Source organism: Bos grunniens, chromosome 4 (genome assembly GCF_055505025.1).
Source record: "Bos grunniens cultivar Pamir isolate PY7600 chromosome 4, Bosgru_T2T1.0, whole genome shotgun sequence".
NCBI lineage: Eukaryota > Metazoa > Chordata > Mammalia > Artiodactyla > Bovidae > Bos > Bos grunniens.
The window spans coordinates 6,975,069-6,993,944 of NC_141168.1; the positions used below are offsets into that span (position 1 = coordinate 6,975,069).

At 41.6% G+C, this 18,876-nt stretch overlaps 1 protein-coding gene and 1 pseudogene across 3 annotated transcripts in view; both read right to left on the reverse strand.

The window, feature by feature from the left end:
* The window catches only part of LOC147373462 (GTPase IMAP family member 4-like), a 79,199-nt gene that overhangs the window by 30,395 nt on the left and 29,928 nt on the right, over nt 1-18,876 (reverse strand). Inside the window, exon 1 of one of the 2 annotated variants that reach the window (XM_086398193.1) lies at nt 1,135-1,262. The exons of the other annotated variant lie outside the window; for it this stretch is intronic. The gene's annotated coding sequence lies outside the window, so the exon portion shown is untranslated. Of the gene's footprint in view, nt 1-1,134; nt 1,263-18,876 lie in introns of those variants that run through there. 2 annotated transcript variants of the gene reach the window in all.
* Nucleotides 16,320-17,863, reverse strand: LOC147373464 (GTPase IMAP family member 7-like; annotated as a pseudogene). The gene has a single exon (XR_015163091.1). The product of XR_015163091.1 is annotated as a GTPase IMAP family member 7-like (transcript).

An 18,876-nucleotide genomic window follows, 5' to 3' on the forward strand; every position in this document is an offset into this window, starting at 1 on the left:
ACATTATGGAGGCTCCTCAAAAGTCTAAAATAGAACTCCATATGATCCAGAAATCTCAGCTCTGGGTATTTATCTAAAGAAGATGAAAACACTAACAAGTAAAGATGTTTGTGCCCCCACGTTCATTGCAGCATTATTTACAATAGTCAAGATATGGAGACAACTTCCGTGTCAGTCATGGATGAATGGATAAAAAATTTAGTGTACACACACACATACACACACGAATAGTATTCAGCCATAAGAGAGAAGGAAATCTTGCCCCTTTGACAACATGGATAGACGGGAGGGCATTATGGTAAGTGAAATAAGTCTAACAGAAAAACAAAGTCTGTGCAAACAAATTTGTATGTGGAATGTAAACAAAACAAACGCCAAACTCATAGATGTAGAGAACATATTGGTGGTTGCCAGCGGTCGGGATTGATAGTGGAAGTGGGAGAAATGGGTGAATGGGATCAAAAGGCAAAAATAATAAAATAAAATAAAATGCATACTCAATGCAACATGTATACACATATATAAGCTAATGGGAAATACCAAGACTTAGAAATATTTTTGATTGATTATTGAATCTCCTGGAAAATGCATGAATTTTTATTTCATGCAAATTGAAATTCAATAAAGTTGAAAAGTCAAATGTAAGAGATTGATTGTAAAATTCGTCTAAGTTGTCAAACTACCTTGTCTCCAGGCCCTTTTAAGATGTTAATTTGGATCTCTTCTAATGCAGAGTTAGGATCTAGTTTTGCACTTCTTGAAGCTCAAAGCCTCAAAGGCTTTGCAGTTTTACTTTCAATAGTTTCTGCTCTTTTAAGCATTTGCTGGTTTTGTATTTTTCATTTCCTGTTGTTTTTCAACACACAGACTACCTTCTCATGCATGTAAAAATATCTGTACCTATTTGCTAGAAATTCTGTGATAAAGAGACCAGAGGATGATTTTCACACACATTACAGCACAGTCCCCAAGAAGTTTGTGGTTGACCCATTTCTCAGAATCTTCTCACAATAACAAGAGTGGGTGTTATAAATTCACATGTACACAGGCACACCCATTTCTTTCCTGCCTCACCTCCTTCACCTTTGGCCTGACCAAGGTCCCCTTCCCTCCTCTTCGTGGGGTGATACTCACAGTGGACTCAGACTTGCTGAGGAGGCCTGACTGAGGCAGTTGCAGGTCTGTCGTGAGCTGAGTGAAAGAACCAGTGCGATCAGTGGATGCAGGTTCTTCTGCCTTCCTGAGGATGGAGTTTTAAAAGCCTGAACATAATAGAAAACTTAAGAAGCCAATTTTATTTCTCTTTGCCTATTTTGAAGTAATAAAAATTTGAAATTAGTATTAAAAAGCCTTTACTTCCAAGTTGTAGATGACCACAAATAATTCTGTGTATAAATATGTAAGAGTAGTTTGCACATTCTCTCTTATTGCACTTTATTTCTATGTAACAGGAGATCAGAGATTTCAGCATCAATTTAGCAAACTAGTCATATGCCAACCATTCTGGAAAATGGATTGAGATCAATTATAGACCACAGACATTTTCTTTTTGAAATCCCTAATAAAACTGGAATGTCACAGCGAACTTAGGAGCATACATATCAGATGCAACAATTTCTGGAAAGAGCACTGGGGCCAAACATTCACAGTCAGCATGGGCCCAGAGAGGCTATCGCTGAGGTATCCATGGAGGACACAGAAGCACCGTGGGGAGGTGGGCTTCAGACATTTCAGCTGCGAAGGGGTGGGGCTGAGGATTCGTTGAGGATGTGACCATGAGACTGCTGGCCCAACTGTCTCCTCACGTCCCCCTCTTCAGAGGCTCACACTTCAAGGTCTGTCTTCCCGAGTGCATAACTGAAGGATTCGGCCCTATGATTAGAGCATCTCCAGAGAAAATCCTCCACATTCGGGCATTTTGGGTTCCCTCTCCATAACAGCCTGTCCCGCAGTTACCTCAGATGAGACCTGCACTCAGAACCCTCACTCACAGGTGAAACTTCCAGGTTTTCTAATGATTTATTCCAAAATTTGAAAAGGTAAACAGGGAGAACTGCCATTTGAGGACAAACTGTAATATGATGGAGAGATGCAAGAGACAAAGATAAACAGAAAAATTAACCCTAAGGGGGCCATTAACTCAGCAAACAAAAACATGAAAAAACTAACCAAGGGAAAATAAATTTCTCTTTCAGATATCTAGATTAATCATCCTCCCACTGAAATCAACTAAAAATGCCGAAAACATTAGATACCTTTTCTTAAAAGCATATGTGAGTAGGCAAGTAATAAGCATTCTCAGACCAGAACTAAGTGGGTGACAAGTAGAGTGCAACAGCAGGCTGTCCCTCTGAGGATACTTTACCAGCTCTGGAGAATTGAAACTTTACTTCTGGAAGCCACATTGACATGGAAATCATAGTCAAGGCAAAGGGGGATTCAAGGTGGGAGGGGGCAGGTAGCTAGTAGAGGAACCTGTATCGCTAAGTCCAAAGGGACACGCCCTCAGTGAAGGGTGACATAGGGGTCAGTGACTTCTAGTCAGTGAAATGGATGAGAGATTTGAAAAAGAAAAGATCGGAATGAAGTTTAAGGAGCAAAAGATGCTTATAGAAAAAGAGAGAGAGAGAATAGGCTAGAGGAAGACTGTAAAGTAATAATGGTTGGAATTTTTTTTTTCCTGAGCTGATGAAATTCAGCAATTAACACATTCAAGAAATCTAATACCAAAGAATTTCATTAGGAAAGAATTCACTCCTTAATGTATAGCAGTGAAACTGTGGGGAAAGAAATGCACCAGAATGAACAGACAGATGACCTTTGAAAAAAGAAAGGAACTGGGCTGATTTCTTAGTAATGACAAAGGAAGCCACAAAACAGTAGAAGCAGGCTTTCAGTGTGCTCAAAGAAAATAAGACTCAACTTGAAATTCTACACCCAGGGAAAATAGGTATCAAAAATAAAGCAAAAGAAACACATTTCAGACAATACAGACTGAGTGTCTTCAGTTCAGTTCAGTTCAGTTCAGTCACTCAGTCGTGTCCGAATCTTTGCGACTCCATGAATCACAGCACACCAGGCCTCCCTTGTCCATCACCAACTCCCGGAGTTCACCCCGACCCACGCCCATCGAGTCAGTGATGCCATCCAGCCATGTCATCCTCTGTCATCCCCTTCTCCTCCTGCCACCAATCCTTCCCAGCATCAGAGTCTTTTCCAATGAGTCAACTCTTCGCATGACGTGGCCAAAGTACTGGAGTTTCAGCTTTAGCATCATTGCTTCCAAAGAAATCCCAGGGCTGATCTCCTTCAGAATGGACTGGCTGGATCTCCTTGCAGTCCAAGGGACTCTCAAGAGTCTTCTCCAACACCACACTTCAAAAGCATCAATTCTTCGGCACTCAGCCTTCTTCACAGTCCAACTCTCACATCCATACATGACCACAGGAAAAACCATAGCCTTGACTAGACGAACCTTTGTTGGCAAAGTAATGTCTCTGCTTTTCAATATGCTGTCTAGGTTGGTCATAACTTTCCTTCCAAGGAGTAAGCATCTTTTAATTTCATGGCTGTGATCACCATCTGCAGTGATTTTGGAGCCCAGAAAAATAAAGTCTGACACTGTTCCCACTGTTTCCCCATCTATTTGCCATGAAGTGGTGGGACCAGATACCATGATCTTCGTTTTCTGAATGTGGAGTTTTAAGCCAACTTTTTCACTCTCCACTTTCACTTTCATCAAGAGGCTGTTGAGTTCCTCTTCACTTTCTGCCATAAGGGTGGTATCATCTGCATATCTGAGGTTATTGATATTTCTCCTGGCAATCTTGATTCCAGCTTGTGTTTCTTCCAGTCCAGCGTTTCTCATGATGTACTCTGCATATGAGTTAAATAAGCAGGGTGACAATATACAGCCTTGACGTACTCCTTTTCCTATTTGGAACCAGTCTGTTGTTCCAAGTCCAGTTCTAACTGTTGCTTCCTGACCTGCATACAGATTTCTCAAAAGGCAGATCAGGTGGTCTGGTATTCCCATCTCTTGAAGAATTTTCCACAGTTTATTGTGATCCACACAGTCAAAGGCTTTGGCATAGTCAATAAAGCAGAAATAGATGTTTTTCTGGAACTTTCTTGCTTTTTCCATGATCCAGCGGATGTTGGCAATTTGATCTCTGGTTCCTCTGCCTTTTCTAAAACCAGCTTGGACATCAGGAAGTTCACAGTTCACATATTGCTGAAGCCTGGCTTGGAGAATTTTGAGCATTACTTTAATAGCATGTGAGATGAGTGCAATTGTGCGGTAGTTTGAGCATTCTTTGGCATTGCCTTTCTTTGGGATTGGAATGAAAACTGACTTTTCCAGTCCTGTGGCCACTGCTGAGTTTTCCAAATTTGCTGGCATATTGAGTGCAGCACTTTCATAGCATCATCTTTCAGGATTTGAAATAGCTCAACTGGAATTCCATCACCTCCACTAGCTTTGTTCCTAGTGATGCTTTCTAAGGCCCACTTGACTTCACATTCCAGGATGTCTGGCTCTAGGTCAGTGATCACACCATCATGATTATCTGGGTCATGAAGATCTTTTTTGTACAGTTCTTCTGTATATTCTTGCCATCTCTTCTTAATATCTTCTGCTTCTGTTAAGTCCATACCATTTCTGTCCTTTATTGAGCCCATCTTTACATGAAATGTTCCCTTGGTATGTCTAATTTTCTTGACGAGATCCCTAGTCTTTCCCATTCTGTTGTTTTCCTCTATTTCTTTGCATTGATCGCTGAGGAAGGCTTTCTTATCTCTTCTTGCTATTCTTTGGAACTCTGCATTCAGATGCTTATATCTTTCCTTTTCTCCTTTGCTTTTTGCTTCTCTTCTTTTCACTGCTATTTGTAAGGCCTCCCCAGACAGTCTTACCAGCAGCAAAACTTAACTAGAATTTGTAAGAGTGTACTTGAGCAAGAGAAAAGTAATCCCAGATGGTAAATCATAGGTGAAAAAGAAGCAGAAAGAAAGAAAAAAATAAGATACTATTAATACTTTCTAGGGCTTTCCTGGTGGCTCAGTTGGTAAAGAATCCGACTGTAATGCAGGAGTCCCAGGTTCATTCCTTGGGTCAGGTAGATCCCCTGGAGAAGGAAATGACAATCCATTCCAATATTCTTGCCTGGGAAACCTTATGGACAGAGGATCCTGGTAGGCTACAGTTCATGGGATCATAAGAGTTGGACTCGACTTACAGACTAAATCACCAGGGCTTAAAAAGGAAAAAAATAAGAAAATTAAAATACACAACAACAATAATGTAGAGATAAGGGTGGCAAGTGGGAATAAAGACTAAAATATTCTAAAATATTTGTTGTGTAACAGAAAGATGAAAACAGAATTCCTTTTAAACTTTGACAAAGTAAGAATATATGTTATATAGGGAATAAAGCCAATATTTTGCTATAACTGTAAGAGATATGTAACCTTTAAGAATTGATGCTTTTGAACTGTGGTGTTGGAGAAGAGTCTTGAGAGTCCCTTGGACGGCAAAGAGATCCAACCAGTCCATTCTGAAGCAGATCAGCCCTGGGATTTCTTTGGAAGCAATGATGCTGAAGCTGAAACTCCAGTACTTTGGCCACCTCATGCGAAGAGTTGACTCATTGGAAAAGACTCTGATGCTGGGAGGGATTGGTGGCAGGAGGAGAAGGGGATGACAGAGGATGAGATGGCTGGATGGCATCACTGACTGGATGGATGTGAGTCTGAGTGAACTCCGGGAGCTGGTGATGGATAGGGAGGCCTGGCTTGCTGCAATTCTTGGGGTCGCAAATAATCAGACACGACTGAGTGACTGAACTGAACTGAACTGTAAAATTGAAGGAACATTAAAAATTTCCATACAAGTAAAGGAAAAAATTAGACAGTGAAAAAAATAGCCAGATAATCCAAATTAAGATACAAAGAAGAAACAAAACACAAATTATGAAACAGGTTGGACACGTAGACAGTAGAAAATAAAATTATGAATGTATCCAAATAGATTACAGATTATAATTATGATAAAGACAGCACAGACTTCAGTTACAAAAATAAATGTTTTTTGAAGTGGATTGCAGAAGTAATCTGAATCTAAAACATGAAACTAGAGGTAGTTTGAAAGCAGAAGTAAAGGCAAAATACAGCAATACAATTCTAAACAAACACAAACAACATATCAAATGAAATAGGCTTTTCAGTGTCTAATGAGAGCCTATTTCATGCCAAGTGCTGTTCTAGCCAACTGAATATATTTGCACATGATAGCAGATAAATATCTCTGCTTCTCCAGACCTATCAGTGCTCCTTGAAGGGATAAACAACAAACAAAAAAGGAATAATTTATAAAATAAAGAATCAATACAGAAGACATTCCCCTATGTAAAAATAAGAACTCAGGGAGCATGGTAGAGAGGACCCAGGGCGGGAAGGCAGGTGAAACTTCAACAGTGTGGAAAGCAAACACCTACCAAGTCCTATTCTGCAACGTGGCAACTTGTTCATTCCGTATCCCAGAGAATGCAGCCCAGTTTAGGAAGGGATTTAGATAATAAGGATTCTGTTTCACAAGCAAAAATATTTGAGAATGATTTCCCTGGATAATCCAACAAATATTGTTTTTAAATATAGATGAGACTGATTTTTAAAAATGTATTTTGTTTTGCAGCTTCCTTGGGATCTATCCAGGTTTCATCTGAAACCTGATGGTGAAACATACCACTCCAGGCTGCAAGCTGGCAGGTTTAATACACAGGGGACTGACTCAAGATGTTTGTCTTGGGCAGCCCCAAGAAAAGCAGTTCTTCACACCTGTCTGCCAGAATCTGAAACGCTTATAGAGAGGCCTTAAGTGGGTTCAATCACTTATACGATCCAGACAGTATCAGTTTCTATCTGAGGCTGCATCCTTAGAGGGGCTTCTGGAAGTGGGGAAGGCAAGCAGAAGGCACATTTCTAGGACAAGGGAGCAGCTGGGGAGTCCTCGATTGCATGGGTGCAGTTTGCTGGACCACCTCTCAACCCCGTGACCAGCTCTCGCGATCTCACAGGCTCCCCTCTCCCTGGCCTTTCACCAGCATGGAGATGGCTGCTCTGGTGGCTTCCTGGCTGCAATGCAGGCAGATGCCACAGCAACAATAGAGTCACATGTGAGAGAACACGGGTGAAGTCAGTGATTCCCAACGGAATGACAACTTTTTCTGCCGAAAATCCTATGACCTGAATCTTGGATTTACAACGTCCCACACATAGGGGCTGGGATCCCTCAGGGTGTTCACTGTGCCCTCGTGTGACTTAATAAAGAGGACACCTTAACAGTTTCATCAGTAGGAACACACTATATTCTGTTTGGATAATGGTGCCAATGCTTCCTAGGGAGGAAGTGACCATGTCCAAGGCCACTTTTTCAGTTCAGTTCAGTTACTCAGTCATCTCTGACTCTGCGACCCCATGGACTGCAGCAGGCCTGGCTTCCCTGTCCTTCACTATCTCCTGGAGCTTGCTCAAACTCATGTCCATCAAGTCGGTAATGCTTCCAACCATCTCATCCTCTGTTGTCCCCTTCTTGTCCTGCCCTCAATCTTTCCCAGCATCACAGTCTTTTCTAGTCAGTCAGTTCTTCTCATCAGGTGGTAATATTTGAGCTTCAACTTCAGCATCAATTCTTCAAATGAATATGCAGGATTGATTGCCTTTAGGATTGACTGGTTTGATCTCCTTACAATCCAAGGGACTCTCAAGAGTCTTCTCCAACACCACAGTTCAAAAGCATACATTCTTTGGTGCTCAGCCTTCTTTATGGTCCAACTCTCACATCCATACAGGACTACTAGAAAAACCATAGCTTTGACTAGACAGATTTTGTAGGCAAAATGATGTCTCTCTGATTTTCAATATTTTGTCTAGTTTGGTCATAGCTCTTCTTCCAAGGAGCAAGCGTCTTTTACTTTCATGGCTGCTGTCACTGTCTGCATTGACTTTGGAGTCCAAGAAAAGAAAGTCTGTCACTGTCTTCATTGTTTCCACATCTTTTGCCATGAAGTGATGGGACTGGATGCCGTGAGCTTCATTTTTTGAATGTTGAGGTTTGACCCAGCTTTCTCACTCTCCTCTTTCACTTTCATCAAGAGACTCTGTAGTTCTTCTTTACTTTTCAGGTAGTATTTTCTGCATACCTGAGGTTATTGATATTTCTCCCTGCAATCTTGACTCCAGCTTGTAATTCATCCAACCTGGCATTTTGCATGATGCATTTTGCATAGAAGTTAAATAAGCAGCGTGACAACATACAGCCTTGACATGCTCCTTTCCCAATTTGGAACCAGTCTGTTGTTCCATGTCCGGTTCTACCTGTTACTTCTTGATCTGCATACAGATTCCTCAGGAGGCAAGTAAGATGGTCTGGTATTCTCATATCTTGAAGAATTTGCCATGGTTAGTTGTGATCCACACAGTCAAAGTCTTTAGCATAGTCAATGAAGCAGATGTTCCTCAGGAATTCTCTTGCTTTTTCTATGATCCAATGGAAGTTGTTAATTTGATCTCTGGCTCCTCTGGCTTTGCTAAATCCAACTTGAACATCTAGAAGCTCTCAGCTGACGAATTGTTGAAACCTAGCTTGGAGAATCTTGAGCATTACTTTGCTAGCATGTGAGGTGAGTGCCATTGTATAGTAGTTTGAATATCTTTGGCATTGCCTTTCTTTGGGATTGGAATGAAAACTGACCTTTTCCAGTCCTGTGGCACTGCTGAGTTTTCCAAATTTGTTGGCATACTGAGTGCAGCACTTTGATAGAATCAATTTTTAGAATTTAAAATAACTCAGCTGGAATTTCATCACCTGCATGAGATTTGTTCTTAGCGATGCTTCCTAAGGCCCACTTGACTTCACATTCCACAATGTCTGGCTTTAGGTGATTGATTACTCCATCATGGTTATTTGGGTCATGAAGATTTTTTTTTTTTTTTTGGTATAGTTCTTCTATGTATTCTTGCCACCTCTTCTTAAAATCTTCTGCTTCTGTTAGATCCATATCATTTCTGTCTTTTATTGTGCCCTTCTTTGCATGAAATATTTGCTTGGTATCTCTAGTTTTCTTGAAGAGATTTCTAGACTTTCCCATTCTATTAGCTTCCTCTCTTTCTTTGCATTGACCACTTAGAAAGGCTTTCTTGTCACTCCTTGCTATTCCTTGGAACTCTGCATTCAGATGGATATATCTTTCCTTTTCCCCTTTGCCTTTAGTTTCTCTTCTTTTCTTAGCTATTTGTAAGGCTTCCTCAGACAACCATTTTGCCTTTTTGCTTTTCTTTTTCTTGGGGATGGTCTTGATCACAGCCTCCTGTACAAATGTTATGAACCTCTGTCCATAGTTCTTCAGGCACTCTCTCTGTCAGATCTAATCCCTTGAATCTATTTGTCACTTCCACTGTATAATCATAAGGGATTTGATTTAGGTCATACCTGAATGGTCTAGTGGTTTTCCCTACTTTCTTCAATTTAAATCTGAATTTGGCAATAAAGAGTTCATGGTCTGGGCCACAGTCACCTCCAAGTCTTGTTTTTGCTGATTGTATAGAGTTTCTCCATCTTTGGCTGCCAAAAAATATAACAATCTGATTTTGGTGTTAACCGTCTGGTGATGTCCATGTGAAGAGTCCTCTCTTGTGTTGTTGGAAGGTAGTGGTTGCTATGACCAATGCATTCTCTTGGCAAAACTCTGCTAGGCTTTGCCCTAATTCATTTTGTACTCTAAAGACAAACTTGCCTGTTACTCCAGGTATCTCTTGACTTCCTCCTTTTTCATTCCAGTCCCCTACAGTGAAAAGGACATCTTTTTTTGCTGTTAGTTCTAGAAAGTCTTGTAGGTCTTCATAGAACCATTTAACTTCAGCTTCTTCAGCATTAGTGGTTTTGGCATAGACTTGGATTGCTGTGATACTGAATGGTTTGCCTTGGAAACAAACAGAGATCATTGTGTCATTTTTGAGACTGCACCCACGTACTGCATCTCAGGCTCTTTTGTTGACTATGAGGATTAGTCCATTTCTTGCCCACAGTAGTAGGTGCAAAGGCTATCTGAATTAAACCTGCCCATTCCAGTCCATATTAGTTCACCAGTTCCTAAAATGCTGATGTTCACTCTTGCCGTCTCCTGTTTGACCACTTCTAATTTACCTTGATTCATGGACCTAACATTACAGGTTCCTATGCAATATTGTACTTCACAGCATCGAACTTTACTTCCATCACCAGTCACATTCACACCTGGGTGCTGTTTTTGCTTTGGCTCAGCTTCTTCATTCTTTTCTGAGGTATTTCTCCACTCTTCTCCAGTAGCATATTGGGTTTCTACCGACCTTAGGAGTTCATCGTTCAGTGTCATATCATTTTGCCTTTTCATAGTGTTCATAGGATTCTCAAGGCAATACTGAAATGGTTTGCTGTTCATTTCTCCAGTGAACTAGCTGATTCACAAGGGAAGCCCAAGAATACTGGAGTGGGTATTCTCCAGTGGATCTTCCTGACTCAGGAATAGAACATGGGTCACCTGCATTGCAGGCAGATTCTCTACCAACTGAGCTATCAGGAAATCCCCTCCAGTGGACCACACTTTGTCAGAATTCTCCACCATGACCCATTCATCTTGGGTGGCCCTACATGGCATGGCTCATAGTTTCATTGCATTAGACAAGGCTTGGATCCATGTGATCAGTTTGATTAGTTTTCTGTGATTGTGGTTTTCATTCTGTCTTCACTAAGAGACATGGTAATTTTGAGGCCAGCTTTTCTCATTAGAGACACGTCAACGTTCAGTAAGGACAGGCTCTGTTGGTCACCATTTAAGACTTGCTGGGTGAAGTCATCAGGGGCTTCTATGTGTGCTATCTTCCAGGAATATGTAATTTTGAGTCTACGTTCAACAGATTGATTGTCACAAATGTTTGGTTGTTCATGGGTTCTGTACACAGCATTTTACAAACGACTGCTGCATTTCATGCATGCTTCCTTGACCTTGAGACTCGTTACTCAACATCTCTGGAACCCTTCTGGTGGAGTCACCTTTGAACTTAAATGCCACAGTGGAAAGAAAACAAGTCTATTTGTAGCTGCTTTTTATTTTCAACCAAAGCATGTATTCAAGCTTGGTTATTGACTTTATTCACCAGATTGAGACTCTGCCAAAAACTAAAGTCATTCCATGAGGTCAAGTTCTGTTCTCTAAGAACAGTGAAAGCGTTTGCCAGAGTTATCCCCTATACTTGTTGTGAGAGTCTCCATTCACCTGCTTTCTCTTCAGTCCCAAGGGCATGGAGACTCCACTGCACAGATGCTTAGCTGGTCAAGGCTGGTCTTTGACTGATCTTGAGTACATAAGGATCAGGGCTCTGAGGGACACTTCTACCATTTCACACATGCAGGCTCTACTCCACCTCTATGACTGTTCTGACTGTGGGATTTACATATAATTACCAGTCTGTGAGAGGGATGTGGCCACCTCAAACTTCTTCCCATAATCTTAAGGAGCACAGTGCTTCTCTGGACTCCTGCTACACCACTCAGAGCACCCAATGCTGCTATTTCAGGAATAGAAGGGGAAGATCTTGGGGTTCTTCTGTAGTGTGCTCTCCTCCACAGCAAACGAGGTGATCTATATCTAAGCCCTGCATTAAGTAAGAAAGACATCACAAAGAAGGAAGACATTTATTCTAGTCTCCTACAGACTTGTCATGTTGGCTCCACTAGTGTCTCATGAAGGAAATCTTGGATAGCTGCTATCCTAAGCAGAAACTCTCTCCAACCCCTGCTCATCCATTGTGTAATTAAAGCTCCCAACCCAATAATCAAGCTGAATTTCTTTGAAGGGTAAAGCCTCTCCTTCCCATGGCTTTTGCCAGCTTCTGCTGAAGGCCGAGCAGTGTGGACAGGGCTGCTTCCATCTGCACCCCTGCCCTCACCTCCTCCTCCTCCAGCCACTGGCCTTGCTTCTGACTCCTCCTTGGTTGGAGGACAGAAAAGAAACCACTGAAGACAAGTCTGGTGCAATCTGGTCTTTGGGGAATGGAGACACACTTAGTGGCTCTTTTCCTCATGGAGCTCCATTAATGACTCGGCAGATAACCTCCCCTGGAAATCTACCATTACATGTCCAACTGCTGACTGCTATCTGCCCTCCAGCTGGTCATTTCAACTCCAGTTCCTGGCAGAGTTGGGATCCCTGGTAGACTTCCAGTCAAGTCCCCTTTAAGCCAGCTTTGGCTGGCTCCATCCTGTGTGGCCTACAGCTGACTTGTGGGAAGAACACACTTGGGTCCCACAGTCAGTGAAAGCTATGGTTGCTTCAAATCAGCCTCCTCAATCATTATCCTCTGGCACATGGCAACATCTTTTATATTTCCCCCAAGAGCATCTGGCTCTAAAGTTTCACTCCAGAGGTCTTGCCCCCCAGGAATCTCTTACCATGCAGCACTAATGTCCTTAGGCAGCATCAAGACCCAGGGGGCCATCTTATTGGTGTGAAGCAAGAGAGATCTCTTGTCCTATTAGGTAGAGCACAAGAGAATTCCCCGTGGAGCCTCCCTTATGAAAGGCCATGGTTACAGAGAGATCACCCTCTTGACTAGGGGAGCCACTACTCTAGGCATAAAACCCCTAAATTTGCCAACCCTGAAGGTTGTTGTCCTTCCAATCAAACTGTCCTCTTTTACAAAGCCCTTTCTTCATAGCTCAATTGGTAAAGAATCTGCCAGCTATGCAAGGAGACCCCTGTTTAATTCTTGGGTCAGGAAGATCCCCTGGAGAAGGGAAAGGCTACCCACTCCAGTATTCTGGCCTGGAGAATTCCATGGACTACAGTCCATGAGGTCACAAAGAGTTGGACACAACTGAGCCACTTTCACTTTCACTTTCCTCTTGAACTCTTCAAATATCTACTGAATTATTTGAACAACTACACCTCACAGAACTGGTCACCACCTGCTTCCTTTCAAGTTCTACACAAATCTTTTAGTACTTAAGACTGGAATGTGGGGATGTTGTCAGTACTGAGTCAGTCGAAATGAATATTTATTGTTAATATCCTGCCACATTCACCCTAGGCCTCTCACATAAACTTCAGTTTAAAATTTCAGTGTCAGACCCTCCCTTTGACTCTGATACTCACCTTGTCACAAACCTAATTGAAGGCTGTCACTTCTGAGTCTACCCTGGTGGTCTCACCTCCAGACCCTAACTTTCCTCTTTCTGCAAAGAAAGGGGCTTATCATCCCATCATCCACATGCACACATCCTATACATCCTTCAGAGTAGACCTCAAACCTGGAATTCTTCCTCAAGTCTTCTCCTATGAATCCTACTTTCCCCAACTACGGATCATGGCTGTCGCATATTTCAACCATAGGAATAGTACACACAGTGAGTATGGGAACTTCCTGAGACCTCAGGGTTCAGAACCACCTTCAGAGAAAACTGGGATATGATGAAAGTAAAGATAATCTAATGGTCAAGAATTCACGCATCAAGGAAAAGATGATACCTATATGATTCACTTCAATTACTCATTTTTCTTCTAAGTATGTTTTACCTTCAAAAATAGAATATAGGTTTGAGAGAAAAGAAATCAGCTCCTTTAAGTTGCATCTTCATTAGGTCCTAACACAAGCCTAGAAACACACAAGCTAACTGACTTCATAATGCTTCTGCAAATCCCTGAGAGAAAATATCATCCAAATGGTTCATAAAGGAAATACGTCTGGGCAGTGCATGATTGTTCACTCTCTAGAGATAATGTAGCACTGATGAATCACTCACAAGGAACTAACTATAAACATAAGATTCTTTTATAGCAAATAGCAGTTGGGGCCCACAGTGTTATTTCACATATACTATGAATGTTTCTCACAACAGACTTTTCTTCCACGTTGTCTTACTCCATTCATAGTATTTGTGATGAACCTTGGAATGAGCAGGTATTTGAGATGTTATTTTCTTGAGATTTAATCTCCAATCCCTGTGTCCTTAAGTTTCATGGATGCAGTAAACACTGTCACTTTCACAGACAAAACAAAAGACAGCTGTAAAAATTCCAGATATTTGAGTTTGAGTTATCTACCATATGTGTTTTAATATACACTCATCTCTGTATCACTGAAGTTTTGTAATGATTTTAGCAAGAGAGAACCTTTAATGTGTTCACTGCCAATGTCACAGTCTATGTGGGTAAAATTTTCCCAGAGATTTCAACAGTCACATGAGACTTTCCTGCTGTCAGGGGATTGAAAAAAATAAAAATCAGGGAATGCTTTCAAATAGAAAAAGAAGTAGGTATCATAAGATGTATCCATCAGGATTCTAGCAGAAAAAAGATGGTCTGTAGTGACATAATTGAATCTGAGTCTAGTGAAGAGGCTTCCTATGAGTGATGGATACAAGGTTTGGAAATGACAAGGGAGAGGTCCAGTAACAGTGAGGAAATTGTATCAGTAACCTAAGTGGTGAACAAAAGGCAGAATCCAGAAGGAGAGTTGGGTGGAGAGATCTCAAGGAGAGGAGCTATGACCTTCAACTTAGGAGTAGCAACTACTCAGAGATGACACCACAGGGAGAAAGGCAGGAGGACAGATATACTGATCTTGCTTTTCTACCTTCAAGAGATCTCCTGCTTGGATTTCCTTTGGCAGAAACCAAGCAGAGGACTGACAGCAAGAGATCCCACTGATGTAGTCCATGCAGATCAGCCTCCCAGGCAACAAGTTAGATTGAAAGGGAGAGGGGGGGTGAAGTGTGGATGTGCAGAGGCAAATGAAAACTATTTGATAGAGAAGAGGTTTTTATATTACAGTTAGGAGCACTTGAAGTTAGGACAGTACCTTAAAAGAGGGAGAGAGCCCACTGGTGGTGTTGGACCAGTGTCTTGTGAAAGTTTCCTAGTTGGGAGGACTTGTGCCTCTGCTCTGGTGGATGGAACTGGACCTTGTCTCTCTGAAAGGCAGTGCTGTGCCTAGAAGTGTGTGTTCGGGTGTCTATGGGCTTGATGTGGCTTTGGGCAGTCCTTCTGCTAATGATCAGGGTTGTGTTTCTGTTTTGCAAATGGTTTGGCGTGAAGTGTCCAGGACTGGAGATTTCGGGTCTTTGGGTGGGGCTTTATCTTAGTGTTTATATGGAGGCCTTTAGGAGAGCTCCTGTCAATTAACATTCCATTAGCAAATGTGCTGTTTGATGCAGAGATCTCAAATCCCTAGGTTGTGCTCTGTGACAACCAACAGGGGTGGAAAGGGGGTTCAAGAGGGAGGGGACATATGTGTACCTATCACTGATTCATGTTGAAATATGGAAGGAACCAACATAATACTGGAGAGCAATTTCTTCCAATTAAAAAAATTAAGATGTCTAAAAAGATCGAACTAGTGCCTTTGAAAGAGCTTTAAAAGCCAGCAGATATGAATCAAAATTCAGCTCTATTGATCTCTAGGCAAAAATTCAGATGGCTCTAGTCAAATTACTTACAGTCCTGAGACTCACTGTCATCTTTTCTATAAGGTTGTTATAATAATTAATTTAAATAAAATGACATATAAAATATTTTTGTATAGAATAACAGTCATGTTAATCTGTACTATACTTAGATGGCATTGATAGCAAAAAAAAAAAAAAAAAAAAAGAGAGAGATACATTTAATAGCAAAAAGAGAAGAGAATAAAACAAGAGAATTTGCCAACTTCCACATCTCCATGAACCATAGAGTAATGGTGCCAGAGAAGCCCATGCTTCACAAACAAAGTTCTCATAGGTGTAGATTCAAATAATATACTAGTTACTAGATCAGTGGGGCCTACACTTAACATAGGCAATGTTTCTTATTTGAATTTTCCCAAATTGAATCTTTGAACTCTACAAAATGGATCATTACCTGGTTATGTCAATTTCATAAACTCTTAAATTTATTGGCATTGTGTGGAAGGACAGGTAGGAGCCAGGAGTGCTGGGGAATGAGCTGGAAAGTTATTTAATTCTGGTTAACTCTTACTGCATGGGTTTCCCAGATGATGCTAGTGGTAAAGAATCCCCCTACCAATGTATGAGATGTAAGTAATGTGGGTTTGACCCCTGGTTCAGGAAGATCCCCTGGAAGGTGGCATGTAACCCACTCCAATATTCTTGCCTGGAGAATCCCACGGACAGAGGAGCCTGGTGGGCTACAGTCCATAGGGTCGCAAAGAGTAGGACAGGATTGAAACAACTTAGCCTGCTTGCATGCAATCCTCACTGCATAACAAATCATCCCAAAACATAGTGGTTTAAAAGAATAGCAATCATTTATTTTTCTCATGAATCTGCAATTTGGGCAGGACCCCATGGGGAAGACTCATCTTTGCTCTTTGCAGTTTCATCAGTTGGCAGCTGAAGAATCCACTCTGTGTTGCCTCACTTGCAAGGCCAGCAAGATGATTCTGGATGGCAGATGAAATGTCAGCCAGGGGAGTGCAGCAGTGACTTCAGGTTCTCTTCATGGGGGCGACTTGGGCTTCTACTCAGGCTTCCTCACAACAGGGTGGGCAAATTCCAAGGGTAACCAATGTGGAAGAGCAAGGAGGCATTTTCCCTATCTAATCTTAGAAGTCATATGGTGTTCCTTCAACCACCCACTATTTCTCAAAGCAGTCACAAAATCCCTCCAATTTCAAGGTTAGGAACATAGACCCATAGCTCAAGGGAGAGAGATCATAAGAGGATTCAGATTGTAAGAAGTCAGAAGATAAGGTTTTAACCATCTTTGGAAAATAAACATTACCGCATTAACAAGGTTTAGTAAACTGAGGAGTAAAAATAAACTTTATACTACCAGAACATGTGCCATATTTTTGAAAGCACATTTCTAATCATGTTGAATGAAACTTGAAATATATTCATCTCAGCTTCTCCCCTTATATTTTTCATTCGTTCATCATGCTTCTGATTAGCAACGTTATTTGTTTCTCCTTTTCTGCTGGTTGTTTATGGACATATTCCTTTTCTACTAGTTTAATTTTGTTTTGCAATTCATCAACATAGACTTTCTTCAAGTGTTCCTCCTGCTGTCTCAGCTTTTGGTCTATGTCCTTGTAAATGGGGTCAGAAAAGTAAGCCCCTTGGTTGTTCTGCACCGTCTTGTCTATCAGCTCCACCAGCTCCTGCACCTGAGCTTCCTTCTCAGCCTGCTCTGTGTTCTTGCTGTTACTGATGGCACAGCGGCGGTCTCCACACTCCTGGAGGAGGCTTCGTAGGTTTACATCTGCATCCTTCAAAAAGTCGCTCAGGCTCTGGTCCCCCAGTTCATCTCTGCAAGTGAATAAGATGATCATATACTTCATGGCTGCTTTCCCAAACAGATTCTTGACCAATGCCACGGTTTGCTGCTCTTCCTGTGTGTGGCGGCCCAGCCTCAGGACCAAGACGATGGCATGAGGCCCGGGACAGGAGGCGAGGACACATCGGCTGATTTCCCTGCAGGTGGTGTTCAGGCTCTCCTTGGTGTCAAAGAGCCCTGGGGTGTCAACAACGAGAAGCTCTCTCCCCTTCCGTTTCAGGGATGCTTCTGACAAGTTTTGGTAACAGCTTGGGCAGCAATCTCAGACTCGAGTACTTTTCCCCCCAGTATGGTGTTTGCAGTCGCACTTTTCCCACTTTTGGTCTTCCTGACCAGCAGGATCCTCAGAGCGTTGTTTGGCGTGGCAGCCATATTTACATTAAGAGATTTTGGCGCACAGGCACCCACACCACTTTAAGAAAGGGTAGGAGAGAGGAAAATGGTCAATTTAGGTAAGTAGGAACCATTCCCACTCTCTTTCCCCTTCTTTCTTTTCCTCCCTGAAAGTTTCTAATGTTCTCTTATGCATATTGACCCCGGTAGAGACAGAAAATTTAAACAGTTGAATTGTTATTTAAGAAATAACCAAGTAGTTAGAGTGTCCCCACAAAAGTGTCAGGTCCTGATGGTTTCCCAGGGAACTCATGAAACCTTTAAAGACCTGATAATCTCAGTGTTACTCAAACTATTCCTGATCACATAGCTATGAAGGAAAATGTTCAGTTTTTTCTATGAAGCAAGTGTAATGTTAACTCCAAAAGCTAACAAAGATTTCACAATAAGTAAAGCTATAGACATGTCTCATGTATAAATATTGGTAAAAAGTTCTAAATAAATTATTAGATGTGAAAAGCAGTATCACATGAGTAAGTATGATTCTTTTAGGAATACTAGGGTGATTCAACATGCAGATTTTGACTGTTACAATACATTCCATTAAGAGGTTAAGAAGAAAAGTAACTAGATGCAGAAGAGTCATTTGGCCAAATTCAATCCTGCTTCATGTTTAAAGCAGTTCATCAAATTTAGGTTAATTGATTCTTCTTTAATGTGATTATATATATATTTAAAATTTTTGATCACTTGCTTTTTCATGCAACTAAAATTGTTTGTTGTTCAGCCACTAAGTTGTGTCCAACTCTTTTGTAGCCTGCCTGGCTTCTCTGTCCATGGCATTTCCCAAGCAAGAATACTAGAGTGGGTTGCTATTTCCTTCTCCAGAGTATCTTCCTGACCCAGGGATCCAACCCAAGTCTCCTACATTGGCAGGCAGATTCTTTGCCATTGAGCCACCTGACTCAGTTGGTGAACCAGCTGGGACCTAATAGCTCAACTGGTAAAGAATTTGTCTGCAATGCAGGAGACTCCGGTTTGATCCCAAGATTGGGAAGATCCCCTGGAGAAGGGAAAAGCTACCAACTCCAGTATTCTGGCCTGCAGAATTCCATGGACTGTATAGTCCATGTGTTTGCAAAGAGTTGGACATGATTCAATGACTTTCACTTTT